A 25,021-nucleotide genomic window follows, 5' to 3' on the forward strand; every position below is an offset into this window, starting at 1 on the left:
GAAGTGAATGATCCTGAAGGGGTGAGACACATTAATAACCTATACACAGCTGCACTGAGTGCCACATTAGGATTCATTATCAGAGGTTAGTACATTTTACAGAGAAGTCTTTGGCACTTTAGCACTACAGCACTTTCTTTGAAGATATGAGATATTATGTGATATGGATATGAATGGTATTATATGTTTTATGGAAAATTATTTTATCGCACTTTGTTATAAAATTATGAAAAATTGATGATTGTTAAATATACCTATAAAAGCACCCTTGTATGTTATACCCACTGCTGGAGAAAGGCTCAGTGTGAGCCAAAACATCGCCCTGACATGTGGCTCTGAATAAAGTCCATCTTTTTTCCACAGTGCAAAATATGGAGTGCTGCCTTCATTTCTAATTTTTGTCAGTAATTGTATTATATAGAATTTTTTATGATGTTACATCGGCTCATCTTCTCACTCAGGTCTCTACAATATCGGATCCTCTCAGTGAAGATCTTCTACAGAAGAGAATTTTCCTGATTTACCCATCAAGGATGGATATGGACAGAGACAAGATGGCGGAGAGGATGTTACACCTCACCCTAGAGATCCTCTTCCATCTCACTGGAGAGGTGAGAGATTCTGATGACGTCACATTACATCATTCTTATCTATGGGAATAACAGATGGACAGAACTGGAGAGGTGAGGACTCTGGAAATGTCTGGAGTGAGATTTATTAATGTGTCCCTCCATAACCAGGATTACACAGTGGTGAAGAAGACCTCTAGTGATCGCTGTCAGGACCCTGTGTCTGAGGGATGGGGAAGACCCCTGAGCCCAATCACGGGGCCTCCACCTCACCCCCTGATCCATGAGGACATCAATGACCAGAAGATCCTAGAACTCATCTACAAGATGATTGAGCTGCTGACTGGAGAGGTGACACTGCTGGGAATGCTGGGACATTATACAGTAACACTATGAAGGGATCGGGGGGATGACGGTATCATTGTATGTGTCAGGTTCCTATAAGGTGCCAGGATATCGCCGTCTATTTCTCCATGGAGGAGTGGGAGTATTTAGAAGGACACAAAGATCTGTACAAGAACGTCATAATGGAGGTTCCCCAGCCCCTCACATCTCCAGGTAATAGACAGGACTAAATACACACGGCCTATAATTATCTGTATGTAGAGAATGAATTCAGTCCCTGTATGTGTTTCCTCCAGATCTATCCAGTAAGAGGACAACACCAGAGAGATGGCCCCGTCCTCTTCTTCCACAGGACTGGAAACAAGAAGATCCCAGTGTTCCTCAGGATCATCAGGTAGATGGAGAGAAGGTGTCAGGAGATCTCCCCTATGATGTGTAGACGGCTGTGAAGGTCTTGTGCTCAGTCTTGTTTTATCCACCAGTATTATATGTTTTATACTTGTGTAATGAGAACGGTGGAGATGGCAGGATTAGAGCTGATCATAGATGGGACTTCTCCATCTGTCAGTGACTTTTACAATATTTGTTTCAGGGTGAAGATCTGACCCATATTAACACTACAGAGACATATGTGAGGGGTGATGAGTGGTGTAAAGAGGAGATTCCCACATATGACTACCCAGGTGAGTAGTAACCACTGAATGCAGAGAAGTCACAGATTCCCCTCAGTCACCGGCTGTGGCTGCTTTATCGGTGGTGTAGTCCGGCCGTATTACCATGATCACCATTTTAGGCCTGTTTCACACATCAGTTTTTTCCCATCAGTCAAGATCCGCCAATTTTTGTAAAAAACGGATCCGCCAAAAATGGGGCGGATCCGTTTTTTACACTCATAGACTTACATTATTGGCGGATCCTGACTGACGGTTATCCGTCACACCCGTTATTGTACGCCAAGATTTTAGCGACTCCTGTGCGGATGAGACGGACCCTGCAACTTTTTTTGCAGTGACGGTCTGCTATTTTCACTCCGGGAGGCAATTTAACCCTTGACTTCCATCCCGGGAGCCGCTAAAATCTCTCTCTCTCTCCTATGCTGCGAGACCATGCGAGATCGCGCCGATATCTTCTCGCGGCCATCTCTGTAATGCTGCGAGATCACGCCAATATCTTCTCGCGGCTCTGTGCAATTCGGGAGCGGGTTCCTTTAAATTCTAACCTTTCCCGGATCTGTCCATCCACCACTCCGGTGACACCCGTTGCTGTCAGTAAGCCTGCAGATCCGTTTTCCGCTATTTTGGCGGATTTAGACTGACCTTAAAAACTGATGTGCGAAACAGGCCTTACCTCTAAACCACAACATTCTCCTCCACCCAAAACTGTTCAAATGACTTTGGGCATTGAAAGCCCTTTTCTATAGAACTTACGACCTGGAGGATCCACCTACCCCCTGGGATTAGAAGACGCTGACCGTTACCTGCCCAGATCTGTAAACTATAAAGCCAAATAACAGCGTACGTAGAATGTGCTGACAAGATAGAAAATCACTTGAAGAAAAATATTATGATGGCCTGTAAGAGAAAGCGGAGGGTGATGATGCTGTTGGCTTCCTACATCCCTGAGATCTTATCGGATGAATCTTCTCTCCCTTCTGAGCTGCTGAATGTCTCACGGTCCCTACAAGACCAGGTCCAGTCTTTCTGGCCAAACTTCCCTTTTATGATGGACAACAGTAAATGTGCAGTGAGGCCAAGTGTGAATTTCTGTACAATAACAGAGTTTCCCTTTATCCTGACTTTTCAGTTTGTATTAAAACCAACTAACTTCAAACAGGATCGCGTTAAACTACATAAAAAATATTCCACCTGTGCCAAGATATATCTCAAAGCTGTATGTGGTTGATGGCTGTATTCATTTATTCGTGCCTGCCGGAGATACTGTATTTTTCTGATTAAGAGACCCACTTTTTTCTCCCAAATTTGGGATGAAAATGGGGGTGTGTCTTATAATTCAATTTTATCTTACCGGCTGCGGTGGAGCAGGGTCACTGCTGAAGGCGGCAAGAGTGGCGTGTTGCTTCAAGCCGCAAGCTGGGATGAGGGGTGCAACACTGCTGGTTTTCGGTGGTGCGGGGACTCAGCCGACTTTGTGAAAGCCCGGGACCCCCTCACTTCTATGGTTTACATTGTGGTGGATTCCGGGAAAATGGCAGCCGGGGGCAGCACGGGCACAGATGGAGATTGTGATGAAGGAGCGGCCGCCATCTTAGATGTGGGGCCACATATCTGAGCTTGGCATCCATTTTGGTCTAAATTCAGAAATTACAGGCAGCTAAAGGCTTCTATACCCCCAGGCGCTGTGTACTTAGTGAATACAAGCAGGATTTAGTGTTCCAATGCTAAATAGCCAGGGCATTGGTGTGATAATGAGGATAGGCCCAAAACAGAGCTTCAAAGCCCAGGTACGGAGCCATGCCAGCAGGGGGCCAGATAAAGCCTGAGGGCTTCAATTAGAATGTGCGTGCTAGCAGACACAGGAATATGCATCCTTTGTGTGTCACAGACACTGTGGCTCCATCCTATGAACACAAATTATGAACTCATCTTTCGAGTTATGGACACATGAAAATATCCGAGTGACCCTGAGGGAATCGTGCATCTGGCAGTGTGACTCCCGAGTCGATGAGAGCACTGATTCCTGAGATATAGAGATTGGCCCTTTACAGTGACCCAATAGGGCCATGTTTGCACTCCACACGACCGGCAAAGCAAACCGCATTCACTGGTACCTCTCATGTTCTGATTCGATCATGCTGTAGAAAGTTATCCCCTTTCTTAGATATTGGAAATAAGTTCTGCAAAGAGCTAAAGGGTGGAGATTATTAGCCCACCCTCTGACACAGGGGGAGGAACCCAGCGTGTTTAAGGGCTGGCAGCCCCTGGCATTCAGTCTTTCACAAAGAAGATCCAGACGATGATCTAAGAAGGACCTGGGGACAGACCTGCCGAGGGGAGCAGCGGCCCATGCTTTGGGGGTCTGTCCAGCAACTAAGATTCTTGTACCTGTGGACTGCAGAGCTCCCCGGCAACCGCATGCACCCTACAATACAATCTGGTAAATTGACCTCCAGCTTAATATCTCTAAGCCTTGTACCCTATTGTTATATCTTTTCTCTGACTGCAAATTTACTGTATATTTCTGTAATTATCTAGTGCGCCCTAAAGGCAATTAAACTATAAACTTAATCTTGGGTTGATGCTTTTACTCTGATCCCGAATCTTAGAACCCCCAGTGGGTAACAGGACCTCCTCCCCGGCGACCATTTGCTCTAAGTGCAGTTCCCTTACTGACCTGAGAGACAAAGGGGGGCGCCAGAGAGCTGTGCCTGTGTAGTTACGTCACGGTGGTGACGTGGGAGGAACGGGTCCGTGTGTGTGTTCCTCCACAATTGGTGGCAGCGGTGGGATCAGAGTAATAGTGTGCGTTGGACCCCTACTCTCAGACACTAGAGACTACCAGCGGTAACTTTCACTGCTGGGGTCTTAAGGTCAGCCCAGCACTAAACGGTCAGAGTGCCAATATAATAAGTTGTGTGCGAGGCCAGGGTTGCAGCTGTGTCAGTAACCAGTGGTGCCCAAGATGGCGTAAGGCACCAGGAGTAAGGCAAAGGGGGAGGCCAATGCTATGGTCTATGAGGAGGTGGTGGTGGACAATACCAATGAAGGCGAGGGGGAGCTCAGCCAGGGCTCCCCAAGGAGCCAGACCCCCGTGCTCAGTCCCACAGTGGACTGCCCACCACCTGCCCGCCCCAGCCTGTCCAGATCAGAGGCCCTGTTCCAAGCGGCTATGGCACAGCTCGAGGCTGGTAACGCCGCCGCCCATGACAGACTCGTGGTGGCGGCGGAGAAAGCAGCAGAGCGTGAGCATGCCGAACGTGTGCTGCAGGCGGCAGAACGCCGTGAAGCTGCGGAGCGCCGGCACCAACTGGAGATGGCTCAGCACGGGCTCCCGCTGGACGCACCAGCCCCACCGGGGACCAAGGCTTCCAAGGTCCGGGCGGAGGACTTCCCCCTGCTTGAAAAGGATGGAGACCTGGATTCCTTTCTGCTGGCCTTTGAGAGAACCTGCCTCCAACACCATCTGGCCCTGGATCAGTGGGCAAGGTACCTGACCCCCCGTTTGAGGGGTAAGTCCCTGGAAGTTTTGGGGGACTTACCTGCCGGGGAGGAGCAGGACTACAACAGCATCAAGCGGGCCCTGATCCAGCACTACAACCTCACCCCGGAGTCGTACCGCAGGAAGTTCCGGAGCCTGCAGCGGGGCTCCAAGGACACCTGGACCGACCACATGCGGGCCCTGCTGAGAGCTGCGGAGCACTGGACCTCGGGTCTAGAGCTCACCACCCGCCAGGAGGTCCAGGAACTGTTTGTCACGGAGCAGTTCTTGTGGAACTGCCCAGAGGACCTCCAGCAGTTCCTCCGTGACCGGAAACCAAAGGGGGCTTCTGCTACAGCTGCCCTGGCAGACGAGTATGCCAACAACAGGGCCCTTGAGCCGAAGAAGCCTGCCAGCAGCACCTGGAGAGGGGGTAAGCCCAGTCCTGCCCCTGTCCCCCCAGCCCCCAGAGTGCAAGGGATGTACCCCCCTGCTGCCCTCTCCAGGCCAGGAGCAGAACCCAGACGTTGTCATCATTGCAACCAGCCGGGACACTTTAAGGCTGCGTGTCCCCAGCGCCATAAGGCCCCATCCCTGTCTCAGAAACCGTCCACTGTTTTGTGTGTGGGAGGGGGTGGTGGGAGGTCCCTGGACAATTACCAACCCGTCACCATCGGCCGCTCAGCGGTCATGGGACTGCGGGACACAGGCGCTGAATGAACCCTGGTACGTCCTGAGGTGGTGTCCCCTCAAGACTTGGTGCCTGGGAAAACCCTTTCCATCTCCGGAATTGGAGGTGTTGAACCGGCGCTGCCCGTCGCCAAGGTGTTTTTGAACTGGGGCGCCGGGAGGGGAATGCGAGAGGTGGGAGTAACGCCAAATATTCCTGCCAATGTGTTGCTTGGGACCGATTTGGGGTAGCTAGTGTCTCAGTATGTGGCCACTGAACCCCCAAGTCCGGCTCCCCAAGAATGTCATGTCTCTACTGTGAATGCTAATGTTAATGAGTTGAATGTGCCTCCAACAGTGGAGGAGGGGGTGAAACCTGATGGTAAGCCATGCACTGACACTACACACACAGGGCTCACAGTGAGGACAGGTGAGAAGACTGCAGGGTGGAGCTCAGAGGTGGAGGGAGGGGCTGCTATGGGCAGTATAGGGCCCCTAAGTGAATCCAGCCTGCTGAGTCTAGGTCCTCTGCAGAAGGAGGAACAGGCCATGGGGGGAGGGGGCGTCCCGGGAGAGGAGCCACCAGGTAAGACCCCAGGGCAGGAGTTCCCCACATCCGGGATGTCAGGAGGCCAGGGAAGTCTGCCTGACCCGGCGACTTGGTCGGGGGTCGAGGGGAAGCAGGAGCTACCTGTGGTCTCAGCGGTCGTGGCCGCTGTTACCAGGAGTAGGAGCGCCGGAGCCCAAGGAGCCTCGAGGAGGTCCGATGGTTCCCCTCTCTCTGACCAAGTGGCTGCCGAGTCAGACAGCGGCCAAGAGACAGATCCCGGGGAGCTGACAGAGGAGGTGGCAGTTTCGTCAATTCTTGCCACATCGAGTCAGGGATTTCAGGCAGCGTTGGAAGCTGACGCTAGCCTGAAAGCTCTCAAGGAGCAGGTGGCACAGCCTCCCCTGGAGTCCGACCGCGAGCAAGTGGTCTGGGACCAGGGACGGCTGTACCGGGTAACGGTCCAGCAGGGTTCACCAGAGACGTGGCCCAGGGACCGACAGTTAGTGGTACCCTATCCGTTTAGGGCAGAATTGTTGCGGATCGCACACGAGATTCCCATGGCCGGACACCTAGGGATCGCTAAAACCAGGGCCAGGCTAGCTCAGCATTTCTACTGGCCAGGAATGAGGACCGAGGTGATTGCCTACTGCCGTTCGTGTGACACCTGTCAGAGGGTGGGGAAGGCGGGGCGGTGCCCCAAAGCCCCACTGGTAACTCTGCCCATCATCGAAGAGCCTTTCTGGAGGGTGGCTGTGGTAACTCTGCCCATCATCGAAGAGCCTTTCTCGAGGGTGGCTGTGGATCTCATTGGACCTCTGTCCACTCCCAGCCGCTACGGGAAATGCTTCATACTAATGGTAGTGGACTATGCCACCTGGTACCCGGAGGCGGTAGCTTTGTCATCCATTCGGGCCGACAAAGTGGCCACTGCCTTACTGGAGATTTTCTCCAGAGTGGGGTTTCCCCAGGAAATGCTCACCGACCGAGGGACCCAGTTCATGTCGCAGCTGATGGAATCTCTCTGTAAGCAGGTACAAGTGCAACATCTGGTAGCCAGCCCGTACCACCCACAGACCAATGGCCTGTGTGAGCGGTTCAATGGCACCTTAAAGCAGATGCTGAAGATGTTGGTCGACTCCCACGGGAGAGACTGGGAGCGGTATCTCCCACACCTGCTGTTTGCCTACCGAGAGGTCCCACAGGCCTCAACAGGGTTCTCCCCCTTTGAGCTCCTGTACGGGTGACGTGTACGGGGGCCCCTTGCTCTGGTGAAGGAAGCATGGGAAGGGGATTTGGCTACCCCTGGAGTGTCGGTCATTGGGTATGTCGTGCGCTTCCGGGACAGAATGATGGCCTTGACACGACTGGTGCATGACAATATGGCCCAAGCCCAGGCTGACCAGAAGCGGTGGTACGACCAGAATGCTTGTGAGCGGACCTACGAGGTGGGTCAAAAGGTGTGGGTACTGGTCCCCGTACCCCAAAACAAGCTTCAGGCGGCCTGGGAGGGTCCATACCTCGTGCACCAGCGGCTCAACGCTGTCACCTATCTGGTCACCCTGGACCACGCCCGTGGAAGGAGGAAGGCCTTCCACGTGAACATGATGAAGGCCCATCATGAGCGGGAGGCTTGTGCCCACCCAGTGTGCAACCTTCCCGATGAAGGAGAGGTAGAAACCCTCCTGGATCTGTTCACCCAAGCCAAGGCGGGTGGATCCATAGAGGATGTGGGCGTTGGCCACCAGCTCTCGGAGGACCAACGTTCCCAGCTGAGGGTCACCCTACACCCCTTTCGGGAGCTGTTCAGCAGCCTGCCCGGAAGGACTGAGACAGCCGTCCATGACGTGGACACCGGCAACCACCCCCCGATCCGGCGTTCAGCATAACGGGTCTCTCTTGAGGTGCAGCAGCACATGCGCCAAGAGATAGACGAGATGCTGAGGCTGGGGGTGATCCAAGTGTCCAACAGTGCGTGGGCTTCGCCTGTAGTCCTCGTCCCTAAAAAGGACCGAACTACGCGGTTCTGCGTGGACTACCGGGGGCTCAACACTGTGACGGTCACCGATGCGTACCCAATGCCACGCATCGATGACCTGCTCGATCGGCTGGCCGGGGCCAAGTACCTGACCATCATGGATCTGAGCAGGGAATATTGGCAGATTCCCCTGACCCCGGGGGCACGGGAACACTCTGCCTTTATCACCCCATTCGGACTGTACGAGTCCACGGTGATGCCATTCGGCATGAATGCCCCCTGCCACTTTTCAGATGGTCAACACACTGCTCGAGGGACTGGAAGGATATGCGACCGCGTACCTAGACGACATCTCTATCTTCAGTCCCACCTGGGAAGATCACCTAGAGCACCTGGCGCAGGTGCTCGGGCGGATCCAGCGAGCAGGCTTGACCGTTAAGCCCGAAAAGTGCCAGCTAGGTATGAGTGAGGTCCACTACCTGGGGCACCGGGTAGGTGGGGGAGCTCTGAAGCCAGAGCCCGGGAAGGTGGATGCCATCGCATCCTGGCCCACCCCCAGGACCAAGAAGCAGGTGATGTCCTTCTTGGGGACTGCCGGGTACTATAGGAGGTTTGTTCCACACTATAGTGCCCTGGCCAAGCCCCTGACGGACCTCACCAAGAAGAGGCTGCCCATCGCAATCGACTGGACAGTCGCCTGCGAGACCGCTTTACAGGCGCTCAAGACCGCCCTTTCTAGTTCTCCTGTACTACAGGCAGCCGACTTCACGCGGCCGTTCGTAGTGCAGACCGACGCCAGTGAAATCGGCCTCGGTGCTGTGCTCAGCCAGGTCGACACTACGGGCCATGAACACCCCGTTCTGTACCTGAGCCGGAAGCTCCTGCTGAGGGAAGTGGCCTATTCCACGATGGAGAAGGAATGTCTGGCAATTGTGTGGGCCCTGCAGCGTCTGCAGCCATACTTGTACGGACGCCAATTCACCGTGGAAACAGACCACAACCCCCTCAGCTGGTTACACACGGTCTCTGGGATGAATGGGAGTTGTGATTAAGGAGCGGCCGCCATCTTAGATGTGGGGCCACATATCTGGGCTTGGCATCCATTTTGGTCTAAGTTCAGAAATTACAGGCAGCTAAAGGCTTCTATACCCCCAGGCGCTGTGTACTTAGTGAATACAAGCAGGATTTAGTGTTCCAATGCTAAATAGCCAGGGCATTGGTGTGATAATGAGGATAGGCCCAAAACAGAGCTTCAAAGCCCAGGTACGGAGCCATGCCAGCAGGGGGCCAGATAAAGCCTGAGGGCTTCAATTAGAATGTGCCTGCTAGCAGACACAAGAATATGCATCCTTTGTGTGTCCCAAACACTGTGGCTCCATCCTATGAACACAAATTATGAACTCATCTTTCGAGTTATGGACACATGAAAATATCCGAGTGACCCTGAGGGAATCGTGCATCTGGCAGTGTGACTCCCGAGTCGATGAGAGCACTGATTCCTGAGATATAGAGATTGGCCCTATACAGTGACCCAATAGGGCCATGTTTGCACTCCACACGACCGGCAAAGCAAACCGCATTCACTGGTACCTCTCATGTTCTGATTCAATCATGCTGTAGAAAGTTATCCCCTTTCTTAGATATTGGAAATAAGTTCTGCAAAGAGCTAAAGGGTGGAGATTATTAGCCCACCCTCTGACACAGGGGGAGGAACCCAGCGTGTTTAAGGGCTGGCAGCCCCTGGCATTCAGTCTTTCACAAAGAAGATCCAGACGATGATGATCTAAGAAGGACCTGGGGACAGACCTGCCGAGGGGAGCAGCGGCCCATGCTTTGGGGGTCTGTCCAGCAACTAAGATTCTTGTACCTGTGGACTGCAGAGCTCCCCGGCAACCGCATGCACCCTACAATACAATCTGGTAAATTGACCTCCAGCTTAATATCTCTAAGCCTTGTACCCTATTGTTATATCTTTTCTCTGACTGCAAATTTACTGTATATTTCTGTAATTATCTAGTGCGCCCTAAAGGCAATTAAACTATAAACTTAATCTTGTGCTGATGCTTTTACTCTGATCCCGAATCTTAGAACCCCCAGCGGGTAACAGGACCTCCTCCCCAGCGACCATTTGCTCTAGGTGCAGTTCCCTTACTGACCTGAGAGACAAAGGGGGGCGCCGGAGAGCTGTGCCTGTGTAGTTACGTCATGGTGGTGACGTGGGAGGAACGGGTCCGTGTGTGTGTTCCTCCACAGAGATCTTGGCACCAAGATCTCAGGAAATGAGATCTCAGCGTCAAGATGTCCATCTGCGCATGCGCTGCCCCCTGGCAGCCATTTTCCCAGAGTCTACAGCAAAATGCAAAATAAACCATGGAAGTGCGGGGGCTCCGGGCTTTCACAAAATATTGATGGAGCCCCCCGCACCACCAAACACCCGCAGCATCGCACATCCGAACACCCCTTTCTCCCAGTCTGTGATCTGCAGCATTGCCCCACTCCTGCCTCTGCCAGCAGCGACCCTGAGACCCCGTTTCACCGCAGCCACCACCCCCAGTAAGCAGTAAGACTCATGGCTTGTAAGAAGCACCACCATTTTATTACAAAAAGGGTTTTTTTTCTTTTTTTACTATTTTTCTCCTCAAAATTTGGGGTGCTTCTTATAATACGGTGCGTCTTATAAACCTCAAAATACGGTATGTTGGCTTTGCTCGAGCCCTGGCTTCATGAATCTCTCCACGTCATAAATGACATTGTTTTCAATTCTAAGTACTTTAGATTACTGCACAATCTCTCCTGCAATGGGGAACACTAATATTTTCTCTACTCTTCTGGTCAGGACTCATAGTAGCTCCAATGGTCCACTATAAATGTGTGGAAGTCCTTTTGAATTTTGAATTCTTCCTTCATACATACTTTGTTGTCAGGGATGTAACTTTTTTTTATTTTGTCTGAGGGGCAGTTCAGGGGCCCAGGTTCCTCATCTCCTGTTTTCCCATTGCTCCTGTGACATTATAGTCGTCCCAAAACTTTACCCTCCATGGATCCCATTGTTTCCTTGACTAGACAGTTGGAGGCTCTGTCCATCCAGGTTACAGAGCTAAAAGGGGGCGGTTCAGCAACAGGCCTTGTCAGCTTCTGCGGTGCAATCAAAGGCATCAAACAGGTCATCTGAACCAAAATTGGCCCTTCCAGAGCAGTTTGCAGGAGATCGCAGTAAGTTTGTTTCTTTCCGTGAATCATGCAAACTGTATTTCCGTCAGTATCCTCTCTCTTCAGGGGTGAGGCTCAGCGTGTGAGTATAGTGGTCTCATTTGCATGGGCTTTTTCTCTACCCTTCGATTCCCCTGATTTTGAATCGGTGGACTTTTTTTTTTTCTGCACTCGGCCTTATCTATGATGATCCAGATAAACTGGCTTTGGCCGAGTTCAAGATTCATTCTCTTGTTCAGGGGAATCCGCCGGCCGAAGATTACTGTGCTGAAATTCGCCGCTGGTCCATGGATACTCAGTGGAATGACCCTGCTCTTATGATTCAGTTTTTGCATGGAGTGTCTGAGAGGATCAAGCAGGCTTTGGTGATGTATGAGACTCCCACCTCTCTGGAGGTAGCCATGGCACTTGTAGTCCGTATTGACCGCCATTTTAATCAAAGGTCTCAGGAGACAAAATCGGTATGGGAGGGGGTAGCAACATCAATAGCAACCCCGGAGACCTCTGTAGAGCCAATGCAGATCGCTGGGGCGTCGCATGAGGATAAAACACCCTTTATCTCTAAAAAAGGAGGGGTCTGTTTTTTCTTCAGCAAAAAGGGACATTATATTATCGCTTATCCCATGGCACCGAAAAAAGGTGCGCCGGTGGAAAAGTGGTAGGCTCAGGGGGTTTGGAGGATTCCAGACTGAGTCTCCCCGCAAGGGTAATAATCGGGGGGTCAGGAGGTTTTTATTGAGGTTTTCTTGGATAGCGGTTCTGAGGCGAATATTATTGACTAACATTTTGCCCGCACATCCGGGTTAAGAGATAACAAGCTTTCTAGTCCTATACAGATTGTTGCCATTGATGCGTCTCCACTCTCTCAAGTGGTTTTTAAGGAGTGTGTATTGGATTTGGAATTCCGCATCGGGGTCCCCCATTCGCAGCCTTTAACATGCCTTGTGCTAAAAAAACTACCTGCACAGGTAGTTTTGGTGTTTCCTTGGTTGTCGGTTCACAATCCAGTAATTGACAGGAAGACATAGGACATAGTCCAGTGGAGCGCATTCTGCAGAGAACTGTCTAGACACGTGTATTTCAGCTATGATTCCTAGTATCCCTGAACCTTTACTGGAGTATTCTGATGTGTTCTCTGAAAAGGGGTGTCAGGAGCTGCTGCCGCCGCATCGGTCCTATGACTGCACTATAAGGTTGAAACCAGTGGCTAAACTTCCTAAGTGCAGAATGTATAATCTGTCCGGTCCGGAGACACAAGCCATTAAGGAGTTTATTACTGAAAGTTTGATCAAGGGTCACATTAGGCCATCGTCGTCTTCAGCCGGTTTCTTCTTTGTCAAGAAGAAAGATGCTGGATTACATCCGTGTCTGGACTTTAGGGAGGTTAACCAGATTACGGTCCATGATCCGTATCCTATGCCGCTGATTCCGGATCTGTTTAATGAGGTGTCGGGTGCCTAATGGTTTACTAAACTTGACCTCGGGGTGGGGGTGCACAACCTCAAAAGAGTTTGTCAGGGGGATGAGTGGAAAACAGTTTTTAATACTCCTGAGGGTCACTTCGAAAATTTCATAATGCCTTTTGGTTTAACCAAAGCGCCGGCAGTTTACCAGCATTTTATAAATGATGTATTCGCTCACCTCTTAGGTAAATTTGTGATTATTTATTTGGATGACATACTCGTTTATTTGCTTGACCGTGATTCACACATGGAGCAAGTTAAACAAGTGTTGCAGTTGCTCAGGAAGAACAAGCTATACGCCAAGCTTGAAAAGTGTGTTTTCACCGTACAAGAATTACCATTTCTAGGATACGTCATTTCCGCCTCAGGGTTTATGATGGATCCCTCTAAGTTGCAGGCTGTGTAAAATTGGGACCGTCCCGATAACTTCAAAGCATTACAGCAGTTTTGGGTTTTTCGAATTATTACAGGAAGTTTATCAAAAACTTTTCCATGGTTGCTAAACCTTTAACCATCATGACTAAAAAGGTACAGACTTTTTATTAACTGGTATGAGAATGCTGTGCACGCTTTTGATTGTTGGAAAATAAGGTTCACTTCGGAGCCCATCCTTGTTCAGCTGGATGTGTCCCTTCCCTTTACTGTGGAAGTGGCCGGTAATTATTGGATTTCACGATTTATAAAAACATCATTAAAATCTAGGACCAATTCTAAAGTAAACTTTGTATCGTGGGACCTAAATCTGGTCCTGACAGCCATAACGGACGCTCCTTTTGAACCCATGGAATCGGCATCCATGAAGGTTCTTTTGCTTAAAACAGGTCTGCTGGTAGCATTAACATCAGCCAGAATTGTCAGTGATATTCAGGCTCTTTCTATAGCCCCACCATTCACCCAAATCCTAGATGATAGGGTTATCTTTAAGCCCGATCCAGCCTAAATTTACAAAGTAGTGTCGCGATTCCATGCTACAAGAAGTTGACCTCCCTTCTTTTATTCTAATCCAAAGAACTAGAAGGATAAAAAAATGCATACTTTGGATGATAGGAGATGTGTAACTGGATTCCTGTCCACTTTGAAACACTGGAGAAAGGATAGGTCTTGGTTCGTATCCCTCCAGAGTTTTAGGAAAGGGTGTAGAGCCTCAAAACCCACAATTGCTAGGTGGGTCACAGAGGCCATTTCTCTAGCCTACTTAGCAAGTGGTAAGATGGCCCCGTAACGTCTCAAGGATCATTCTGCTCGCATTCTACTCGAGCCGTGGCATCCTCCTGAGTAGAGTTGAGTGAAACGGGTCGGTCAAATTCATAAGTCACCGACTTTCGCTGAAGTCGAGTTTCATGAAACGAAACCCGACCATAGCGTGAGGTCGGCCACGAGGTCGGTGACCAAAGCGCCAAAGTCGCATTTCAAAAGATGCTTCCAGCGCCCTTTTTCAGCCAATGATGGAGGACGCACACTGTGGGCAATGCGATGACATGGGCATCGGTCACCACCATCTTTGAGAAGGGCATGCAAGTGATTGGCTGGCTTTGTGTGGCATCACAGGGGCTATAAAAGGGCGTGAACGCTGACCGCCATCTTACTTATGCTGATCTTAGCATAGGGAGAGCTGCTGCTGATGATGATTCTGTAGGGAGAGCATTAGGCAGGGAAGAAGAACCAAAAAACTGCTTCTGCTGTTAGCGATTTCCACTTACAACACAACACTTTGTGTGCAGTGACAGGGGAGGCTCTATTTTTGTGCATCAGCTCTGTTGGTTATTAGGCTGCCTTATAAGGCTCCCTGATAGCTGCATTGCTGTTTGCACACTGCTGTGCAAACTGCTTTTTTAAAAGCAAAAATACTTTTCTTCCTCTTTTCTGCACAGTTACCAAGCGTTCATTTTTCCACCCTTTTGTGTGTGCACTGTGCAGCAGTCCTGCTTATTAGGCTGCCTGCGTCCATGCTTGGACTGAGAGCATCATTGTCAGCGTCCTCAAATCTCTAGTGAGATCCAAAATCTCACTAATCCTATAGACACCCTCCACCTTGTCATACACCATCCAATTTCAGCCTGTTACATTGAGGTGTAATCTCTCCTGGGCCAGAGACAATAGTTCTGCATCCTCAAATCTATAGTGAGATTCAAATTCTCACCAATCCTATAGACACCCTCCACCTTGTCATACACCATCCAATTTCAGCCTGTTACATTGAGGTGTAATCTCTACTGGGCCAGAGACAATAGTTCTGCGTCCTCAAATCTATAGTGAGATTCAAATTCTCACCAATCCTATAGACACCCTACACCTTGTCATACACCATCCAATTTCAGTCTGTTACTTTGAGGTGTAATCAATCTCTCCTGGGCCAGAGACAATAGTTCTGCGTCCTCAAATCTATAGTGAGATTCAAATTCTCACCAATCCTATAGACACCCTCCACCTTGTCATACACCATCCAATTTAAGCTTGTTATATTGAGGTGTAATCTCTATTGGGCCTGAGACAATAGTTCAGCATCCTCAAATCTCTAGTGAGATTCAAAGTCTCACTAATAGTAGATACAACTTCTACCTTGTTTTACCGTACCATATAGCTGGTCGTATTTTGGGTACATTTTCACAAAAATGAGCAAGTATGGTGTAAGACGTCATGGAAGTGGGCGGGGGTTGCCAGCTGGTCCCGATGGTGGTGGTGGTGTTGCATCTGTTGGTAGTGGCAAAAGCACAATAGCACCTAAGGCAGGAGGTGTTGAGCCTGCATCATCATCTGGCTCCACAAGGCCTCGAAGGCTCTCTTTTCTGGGAGTAGGTAAACCACTTTTAAAGTCGGAGCTTCAGGAACAAGTTTTGGCTTACATTGCTGACACAGCCTCCAGCTCTCTCGCCTCCTCTTCTGAAGTTTCAAAAAATAAAAGCACTGAGTCCTCATTGGAGGCTCCTGGTCAGGAACAACACCTTTCCTTGTGTCCTTCACCCCTACCAAAAGTGAAGGATGCGGCAGGCCACACTACCGATTACTCCATGGAGCTCTTTTCACATAGTACCATGCCTGTGGTAGCAAGTCAAATCGTGAATTCCCCAGTCCAAGATGAATCTGACATGGAGTGCACTGATGCACAGCCACTGCTAGATTTTTCTGCTGGTACATTCACTCAGAGCACTACATTGTCCTCGTAGTGTACTGAGGCAGAATCAGACCCTGATGAAACTCAGGTGCCCCTTCCCACATACTGTACCACCTTACACGTTGACACAGAGGAAGTTGCACATGAAATTGAAGAGGAGGTGATGGATGACCCAGTTGTTGACCCAGATTGGCATCCAATGGGGGAAGAGGGTGCCACTGCCAATAGCTCAGAAGAGGAGGAGGAGGATCCGCAGCAGGCAACGACATCGCAACAGCTGTTATCTGGCAGGACCGTAGCAGTCCAAAAACGTGTTACAAAAACCAAAAGAGTTGCAGGACAGCTTGGCCACACGGTCAAATTAGCACAGCGTGCAAGGTCTCAAAATGTCTTCCATAGTAGGAAGAGTGCAGTGTGGCACTTTTTTGAACAAAATCCTAATGATCAGGCAAAGGTTATCTGTAAGAAGTGCACAAAGACCTTTAGCCGAGGGAAAAATCTGAGAAATTTGAATACCAGTTGCATGCTTAGACACTTAACCACCATGCACTTGCAAGCGTGGACGGACTACCAAACCTCACGTACCACATGTGCAACTGCTCCGAATGAAGGTAGTCAGCAACGCTACATCGCTTCCCCCATTGTAAGCCCACCGGTTAGCACACCACCAGCAGCAAATGTTGAGGTGTCGTGTCAAGGGCAAAGCAGTCATGGAATCACAATGTTATTGCTACGAAAGACTGAATCTAGGCCATCAGCAACACCACCATCACCAACCCTCTCTGTCCGCCATGTCCACCTCTAGTTCCACCATATGCAGCTCTCAAGTCCAGCTCACCCTACCAGAGACTCTGAGTAGGACAAGAAAGTACTCATCCTCTCATCCGCGTACACTGGCTTTGAACGCCCACATTGCCAAACTAATCTCGTTAGGGATGATGCCCTACCGGTTGGTTGAGAGCAAAGCTTTCCGCGAGCTCATGGCCTATGCAGTACCACACTATGACCTACCCAGTCGGCACTTCTTTTTGCGAAAAGCCATCCCAGCCCTCCACGTGTATGTGAAAGACCGGATTGTCCATGCACTCAAGCAATCAGTGAGTGGAAAGGTGCACCTCACAACAGATACATGGTCCAGTAGGCATGGCCAGGGCCGTTACATATCCATCACTGCGCACTGGGTTAATGTGGTGGATGCAGGCTCCACAGGGGACAGCGGTGGTGGGACGGTGCTGCCTGGCCCACGGTATAGGAAACAGTTGGCTGTAGGCGTTCGATCCTCCTCCTCCTCCTCCAGAAGCGAAAGCTCGTCCACAGAGCACAGTCGCACAAGCACTCCATCCGCAGCTGCCAGTGTTGCACATGAGGTGGCCCACTATCGAACAGCTAGTGGTAAGCGTCAGCAGGCTGTGTTGAAGATGATGTGTTTGGGCGACAACAGACACACTGCAGAGGTACTGGCCGACTACTTGCAGCGACAAACTGAGTCATGGCTGGGCAGTCTACATCTTGAGGCAGGCAAGGTAGTTAGTGATAACGGCCGGAATGTTGTGGCAGCCATAGCCCCTTCAAAACTCAGACACATACCTTGCCTGGCTCACACCTTGAACCTGGTGGTGCAGTGCTTCCTCAATAATTATCCGGAGTTAACACCCCTGCTCCATAAGGTGCGAAGACTGTGCTCGCACATCCGCCGGTCACCCGTACACTCCAGTCGTATGCAGAAGCTGCAGCGATTGCTCCACCTTCCCAAGCACCGCCTAATTATCGATGTTGCAACAAGGTGGAACTCCACCCTGCACATGGTTCAGAGGCTGTGCGAACAGAGGCAGGCTGTAATTCATTTGTGGGAGCATACACGGGCAGGCAGTTTGCAGGCAGACATGGAGTTGTCTGGTGTGCAGTGGTCAAAGCTGAAAGACCTCTGTAAAGTCCTTCAGTGTTTTGAGGAATGCACACAGCTGGTAAGCGGAAACGACGCCATCATAAGCATGAGCATCCCACTTATGTGTCTGCTCATGCAAACTTTGACGCACATTAAGGTGCAGGCGTCTGCAGCCGAGGAGGAAGAGGAGGAGCGAAGCCTTGATGACAGTCAGACATTTTCTGGTCAGGGAAGTCTCGTGGACGAGGTGGAGGAAGAGGAGGATGATGGGGATGATTATTTTGGGGAGGATGCTTCTCAGGGGGCAAGAAAAACTGTTGGCGTGGCAAGGTCAGGTACAGGGTTTGTGCGTGACTGGAGGGATGTGGATTTGCCAGAAAGTGCTCCTCCACCCATCACTTGCAGTGCATCATTGACACCTGGAACATTGGCCCACATGTCTGATTATGCCTTGCAGATCCTAAAAAGGGACCCCCGCATTGCCAAAATGATGAACGATGATGACTACTGATTGGCCAGCATCCTGGATCCACGCTATAAAGGCAAATTCCAAAACCTCATGCCACAGGAGAACCTAGAGCTAATATTGGCTAGCAAACAAGCAACTCTGGTAAACCGTTTGTTTGAGGCATTCCCAGCACACAGCGGCAGTGATGTTTTTCCAACAAGCCGTAGGGGGCAACATGGAAGAGGTGTTCGTGGTGCATACATCCGAAGTGGCATTGGACACAGGAGTTTCATGACTATGTTGTGGACTGATTTTTCAAGTACCGCTCACACGATTGGTAATACTGCATCGAGTGAAAGTGACAGGAGACAGCAGTTGTCATCTATGGTTACAAACTACTTCTCCTCCCATATCGATGTTCTCCCTCACCGGTCTTACCCCTTTGACTATTGGGCCAGTAAACTGGACACCTGGCCTGAATTGGCACAATATGCCTTACAGGAGCTCGCTTGCCCTGCTGCTAGTGTGTTATCTGAATGAGTCTTCAGTGCTGCTGGATCAATCCTGACAGAAAAAAGGACCCTTCTGTCAACCCAAAATGTTGATGATCTAACCTTCATTAAAATGAACCATGCATGGGTTTCAAAGGATTTTGTCCCACCCTCCCCTGCTGACACGTAGGTTGACAGAAAAATGGCTTGCTTTTGTCCTCCACTTCCGCAGACTTCTACAATTACTCCATTTGCAGCTGCTGAATGTCCAACATCAACATATGCCAATTTTTCCACCTCCCTAACTGGGCTGCCTCCCCCCACAGGGCCGGGGTCACCACATGGCGCACGCACCCGTGCGAGTGCCATTGCCCTGGACAGGTGGGTGGGCACACTCTTTGGCACTGACACAAGGTCCCACATAGTAGAATCAAGTGTCTCTGACGGTGGGGGGGTGTCATCGCCAATGAGTGGGCCCCCCCTACTTGCTCAGGATCACAGCACTTGCAAAGTTGAAATACCTCTCCCTGCTCCACCGCCGTGACGTCTTCCACGTTTCCTGACAGTGAAATTCTGGTCAGAGAGCGCGATGACATCACGTCTGTACGCCTTCTGCCTAAACAGTCCAAGTGCAGTGAGATGGAAGATGGGGACGACGAGGAGTCCAGACTAGTACAGGGATTCCCTTGCGAGGAGACTTATTTAATTGTTTTCAATGTTGGGACAGCTATTTTTGGGGAGCACTATACTCTGGAGCATGATATATGAGGCCCACCATACACTGGATCATTCCAAAGGTGGACATCAGACACTGGAGCAGCATTTACAGGGCCCATTATACACTAGAGCATTAGAAATGGGGCCCATTATATATGGAGCATTATTTGGGCCCATAACACAGTGGAGCTTCATCCATGGGGACCAACATATACTGTAGCATTATGTGGAGCTCATCATATACTGTTTCAAACATTATATGGGACCAATGATTCTGTATGGAGAAATATGTGGGCCTCATTACTCTGTATGGCGCACTATGCGGTGGCCATAATACTGTATGGAGTAATATACTGTCCGTTTTTGGAGCTATTGGAGAATTTAAAATGGATATCAGTCATGAGATGTAAAAAGTGAAGTATTTTTCATTGTACTATACCGCTATATCTCTGCCGTATCAGAGGATCATGAATTGTGGCATGTGTTAAGGGGGTTTCACACATAGCGAGATCGCTAGCGATATCGCTCGAGCGTCACCGATATTGTGACGCAACAGCGATATCGCTAGCGATCTCGTTAAGTGTGAAAGGTAGCGGCGACCGGACCCCCCGCTGCCTATCGCTGATCGAGCTAGAATGAGCAGGTCCATTTTTCCATCGTTGGCGTCCCGCTGGCCAGCACTCATCACTGTGTTTGAAGCTTAAAAACGACGAGCGACGTCGTTAGCGACGCAGAGCTCAGCGATACAGGTCTGAATCGGTTACAATTAAGTTGTGTGAAAGGTACTCAACGACCAACGTGGTCGTTATGCAGATCGCTGATCTGTCTTGCATCGTTGATGAGATTGGACTGTTTGAAAGCTATCTAGCGATCATGTAACGATGCACCAGCGATCTTTGCCAGGTCGGATCGCTATCGTTATCGCTGGTGCGTCGCTATGTGTGAATGGGCCTTTAAAGGAGCCCATTGACACTCTTTGGCCCTGGGCCCACGAAAATCTGGAGCCAGCACTACCCCCCCACAACTTTAGCCAAATAACCCCCAGTTTTCAATGCCTAACTATTATTATAAAGTAAATTAAGGTTGACAAGCTTAAGGAATAAGAATTGATGTTTTTGGCATTAAAATGGGCACTGTAGGTGTGTTTCCTGTCCTCCACTCACTGCCGACTTTTCTTCCCCATTGACTTGCATTGGGTTTCGTGTTTCAGTCGGCCTTCGACTTTTCACGATAATCGGCCGATTTCGTTTGACCCGACTTTTGAGAAAGTCAGGTTTCATGAAACCCGACTCGACCCGATAAAAGGCAAAGTCGCTCATCTATACTCCTGAGCAGAGAGGTCATACGACTCGTTAGACGACATCTGTAGGGCAGCAACCTGGTCCTATCCTTCTACCTTCTATATGCACTTTAGATAGGATATGGGTGATTCCTCCAACCTCACCATTGGGCAGGGGTGCTCCAGGTGGCAGTCCCACCTTAGATTATTATATTTCTCTGTGAATCTTTCATTGTGCTGTCATGGGTGATTGATAAAGTCTTAGTTACTTACCAGTAACGTGATTTTTCGGAACCCATGAAAGCACCCTTATATTCGCTCCCATTACATGTGGGTGAGCACTGCTTTCGCTAGCGTTGTGTTTCCACACCTTTAGTTTATTAGTTGGTAACATAGTTATTAAGGTTGAAGGAATACTTTAAGTCCATCTAGTTCAACCCATATCGTAACCTAATATGCCCTAACATGTTGATCCAGAGGAAGGCAAAGAAAAACCCATGTGGCAAACAGTAAGCTTCATTTTGGGGAAGAAAATTCCTTTTCGACTCCACATATGGCAATCAGACTAGTTCCCTGGACCAGCGCAATATCAAGGAAACTAATGTATATAAACTGTAACATTATACTTTTCGAGAAAGGCATCCAGTCCCCTCTTAAATTTTAGTAGGGAATCACTCATTACAACACCATACGGCAGAGAGTTCCATAGTCTCACTCCTCTTACAGTAAAGAATCCGCGTCTGTGATTATGCTTAAACCTTCTTTCCCTCAGATGTAGAGGATGCCCCTTTCTCCCCGTCTCAGGTCTATGAGTAAAAAGGTCATTAGAAAGGTCTTTGTACTGCCCCCTCATATATTTATACATTAAAATAAGGTCACCCCTTAGCCTTCGTTTTTCCAAACTATATAACCCCAAGTGTAATAACCTGTCTTGGTTTTGTAGACCCCCCAGTGCTCTAATAACCTTGGTCGCTCTTCTCTGCACCCGCTCCAGTTCAGCTATGTCTTTCTTATACACCGGAGACCAGAACTGTACACAGTATTCCAAGTGTGGCCGCACTAGCAACTTATATAGAGGTAAAATTATGTTCTCCTCATTAGCATCTATGCCTCTTTTACTTGATCCCATGGTGTTAGTTGTTTTATGATGTTTTTATTAATAACCATTGGAGGTCTTCTCATGCTGTGTAATCCAACTTATGCGAGGGAGAGGTGCCACCTCTTTAGCCTGTAGGTTTCATATGCTTGGTGGGCAGATCCCCTCTCTCATGGTGCTGTCATGGGTTTAGAAAAATCCTGTTACCCGTAAGTAACTAATTCTTTTGAGTCCCCACTCATGGAACAAGGACCTGAGTGGGGACTTATTTTTTTTTTGCGAGATGAGTACCAGATTTTATTGGTGTTATTTTCACCTACATAAGATTGTTTAGTGGCTGTTTATTCCAATATTTGGGAGGCAGAATGAGCAAACATTTGAACACCAGGCTCCATTGGTTCATCCTATGAGGTTTTCTATTAGACTGTGAACTGTCATTGTCCTGTTGAATAACTGAATCGTTTTACATAACTTGCCATTTTTACTGACCGTTTAAGTAGAAATGTTGGTAAAATGTGAAATTGAAGAATTTTTTATTCCTAAATAATTGGTTTTATTCTTGGCAGATGACTGTAACAGGAGATCAGAGGGACAGCTGACATCTTCAATTTTAAAATCAGACTATCTTGAGATCCCACAGGATACAATTGAAATTAATGCCATTACTCCAGATATACCATCATCTCTTCGCAGCAACGATCTGTCATCTGATCCTTTGAAACAGGTCCTGTCTTCTGCTTCATTACTGACTACTAAGGAACATCAATGTCACAAGCTTAGCATTAAAAAACTAATTGCTCCAAAAGCAAAGAAGCCATTTTCACGTTCGGAATATGGAAATAGTTTTCCCCTCAAAAAGTCTTCTCTTAAACATCAAAAAACTCACACAAAGGAGAATAGATTTTCTTGTTCCAAGTGTGGGAAATGTTTTAATCAGAAAGCGCATCTTGATAGCCACCAGAGAACTCATACAGGGGAGAAGCCTTTTTCATGTTTAGAATGTGGGAAATGTTTTTACCGGAAATCAGATTTGGTTAGGCACTGGGGAACTCACACAGGGGAGAAGCCTTTTTCATGTTCAGAATGTGGGAAATGTTTTAACCTGAAAACGCATCTTGATAGGCACCAGAGAATCCACACAGGGGAGAAGCCTTTTTCATGTTCAGAATGTGGAAAATGTTTTAATCAGAAAGAGCTTCTTGGTAGACACCAGAGAACTCACACACGGGAGAAGTCTTTTTCGTGTTCAGAATGTGGGAAATGTTTTAACCGGAAAATGCAACTTGTTAGCCACCAGAGAACCCACACAGGGGAGAAGCCTTTTTCATATTAAGAATGTGGGAAATGTTTTTATCAGAAAGCGCATCTTGATAACCACCAGAGTACTCATACAGGGGAGAAGCTTTATTCATGTTCAGAATGTGGGAAATGTTTTTATCAGAAAGCGCATCTTGATAACCACCAGAAAATTCACACGGGGGAGAAGCCATTTCCATGTTCAGAATGTGGGAAATGTTTTAACCAGAAAGCAGAACTTGTTGCACATGAGAGAATTCACACAGCAATGAAGCCATATTCATGTTCAGAATGTGGGAAACATTTTATCCAGAAATATGATGTTGTTGTACACCAGAGAACTCACACAGGGGAGAAGTCTTTTTCCTGTTCAGAATATGGGAAATGTTTTACTCAGAATTCACATCTTGTTGCACATGAGAATTTACACAGCAATGAAGCCATATTCATGTTCAGAATGTGGGAAATGTTTTAGAGATAAATCATATTTTGTTACTTACCAGAGAATTCACACAGGGGAGAAGCCATATTCATGTTCAGAATGTGGGAAATGTTTTTATTAGAACGCGCATCTTGATAACCACCAGAAAATTCACACGGGGGGAGAAGCCATTTCCATGTTCAGAATGTGGGAAATGTTTTAACCAGAAAGCAGAACTTGTTAGGCACCAAAGAATCCACACAGGGGAGAAGCCTTTTTCCTCTTCAGAATGTGGAAAATGCTTTTTGAAGAAATCCTTTCTTCTTAGTCACCAGAGCAGTCACACAGGGTAGCAGCCTTTTTTTATTGAATGGCTCATCTTCCCGCCCCAGAGCCATTACTGCCTCACCTCAACATAGAAAAAGAAGCAGTCTTATCCCTCATGACGCCTGACAGCTCAAGCCTGTAAGTCCTGCACCATCTTCTCCTCTCTTACTGTCGGCCTTAAAAGAAAAAAGCTCATCTAATCTCCCTGTACTCTCACCGAAAACCACACACTGAGCAGTGCTTGCTTCACAGTGAAATGTACCGCCCCCCGCCCTAGCCACAGTAGATTCTGATATTGAGAAGGCCATAATTGACTTGCAACATCATATTGTGTATTTCCCTACTACTCAAGACATTGAACAATATATACAGAGGCTGGAGACCACATACAAAATGAAAATACGTTTCCTCACTTCTAGAATAGTCACAGCTTACTGACAAGATACAGAGATTACAGGATGATGTCATACAAGTTTTGAGCCATCAAAATGCTCATAAACAATCACTGGATCTTCACAAAATAAACAGTCTGTTTAATATGGTTGACTACCAAGAACCAGGGCTGTAGAGTCTGAGTCGGTGCTCATTTTGGTGGAGTCGGAGTAGGTATAGAATGGACCGACTCCGACTCCTAAAATATATAATAAATTGGGTACAGTAGTTCAATGCAGAATGTGCTGAATATTTTTTCATAGGAATTTGGAAAAGTTATGAAATGTCCTATAAATGGCTGTTCTATTCCTGATCTAAGGCTACATTCACACACAGCGTTTTGGCTGCGTTTTTTGAGGATTCGTTTGTCAGCTGCAAAAGCAGATCAGCTTTTTAAAAAACCGCATCACCTGAAAGGTTTTTGAGCTCATAGATAATGTTTTCAATAGAGCAGATTTCTAATCTGCTTTTGCTATCTATCCATCCATTTATCCATATCTGTCTATCCATATCTCATCTGTACCAAAATGAATGAAGGCTGGGTAGCACACAGACTAACACTCCTTTTTTTAGCACTAGTC

At 48.5% G+C, this 25,021-nt stretch overlaps 1 pseudogene; it reads left to right on the plus strand.

Annotated features, from left to right (window-relative positions):
* The first annotated feature begins 12,559 nt into the window (after nt 1–12,559).
* LOC141072538 (uncharacterized) lies at nt 12,560–24,674 on the plus strand (annotated as a pseudogene).
* The last annotated feature ends 347 nt before the right edge of the window (nt 24,675–25,021 follow it).

Source organism: Dendrobates tinctorius, unplaced genomic scaffold (assembly GCF_039654945.1).
Source record: "Dendrobates tinctorius isolate UK_male_01 unplaced genomic scaffold, ASM3965494v1 ptg000274l, whole genome shotgun sequence".
NCBI lineage: Eukaryota > Metazoa > Chordata > Amphibia > Anura > Dendrobatidae > Dendrobates > Dendrobates tinctorius.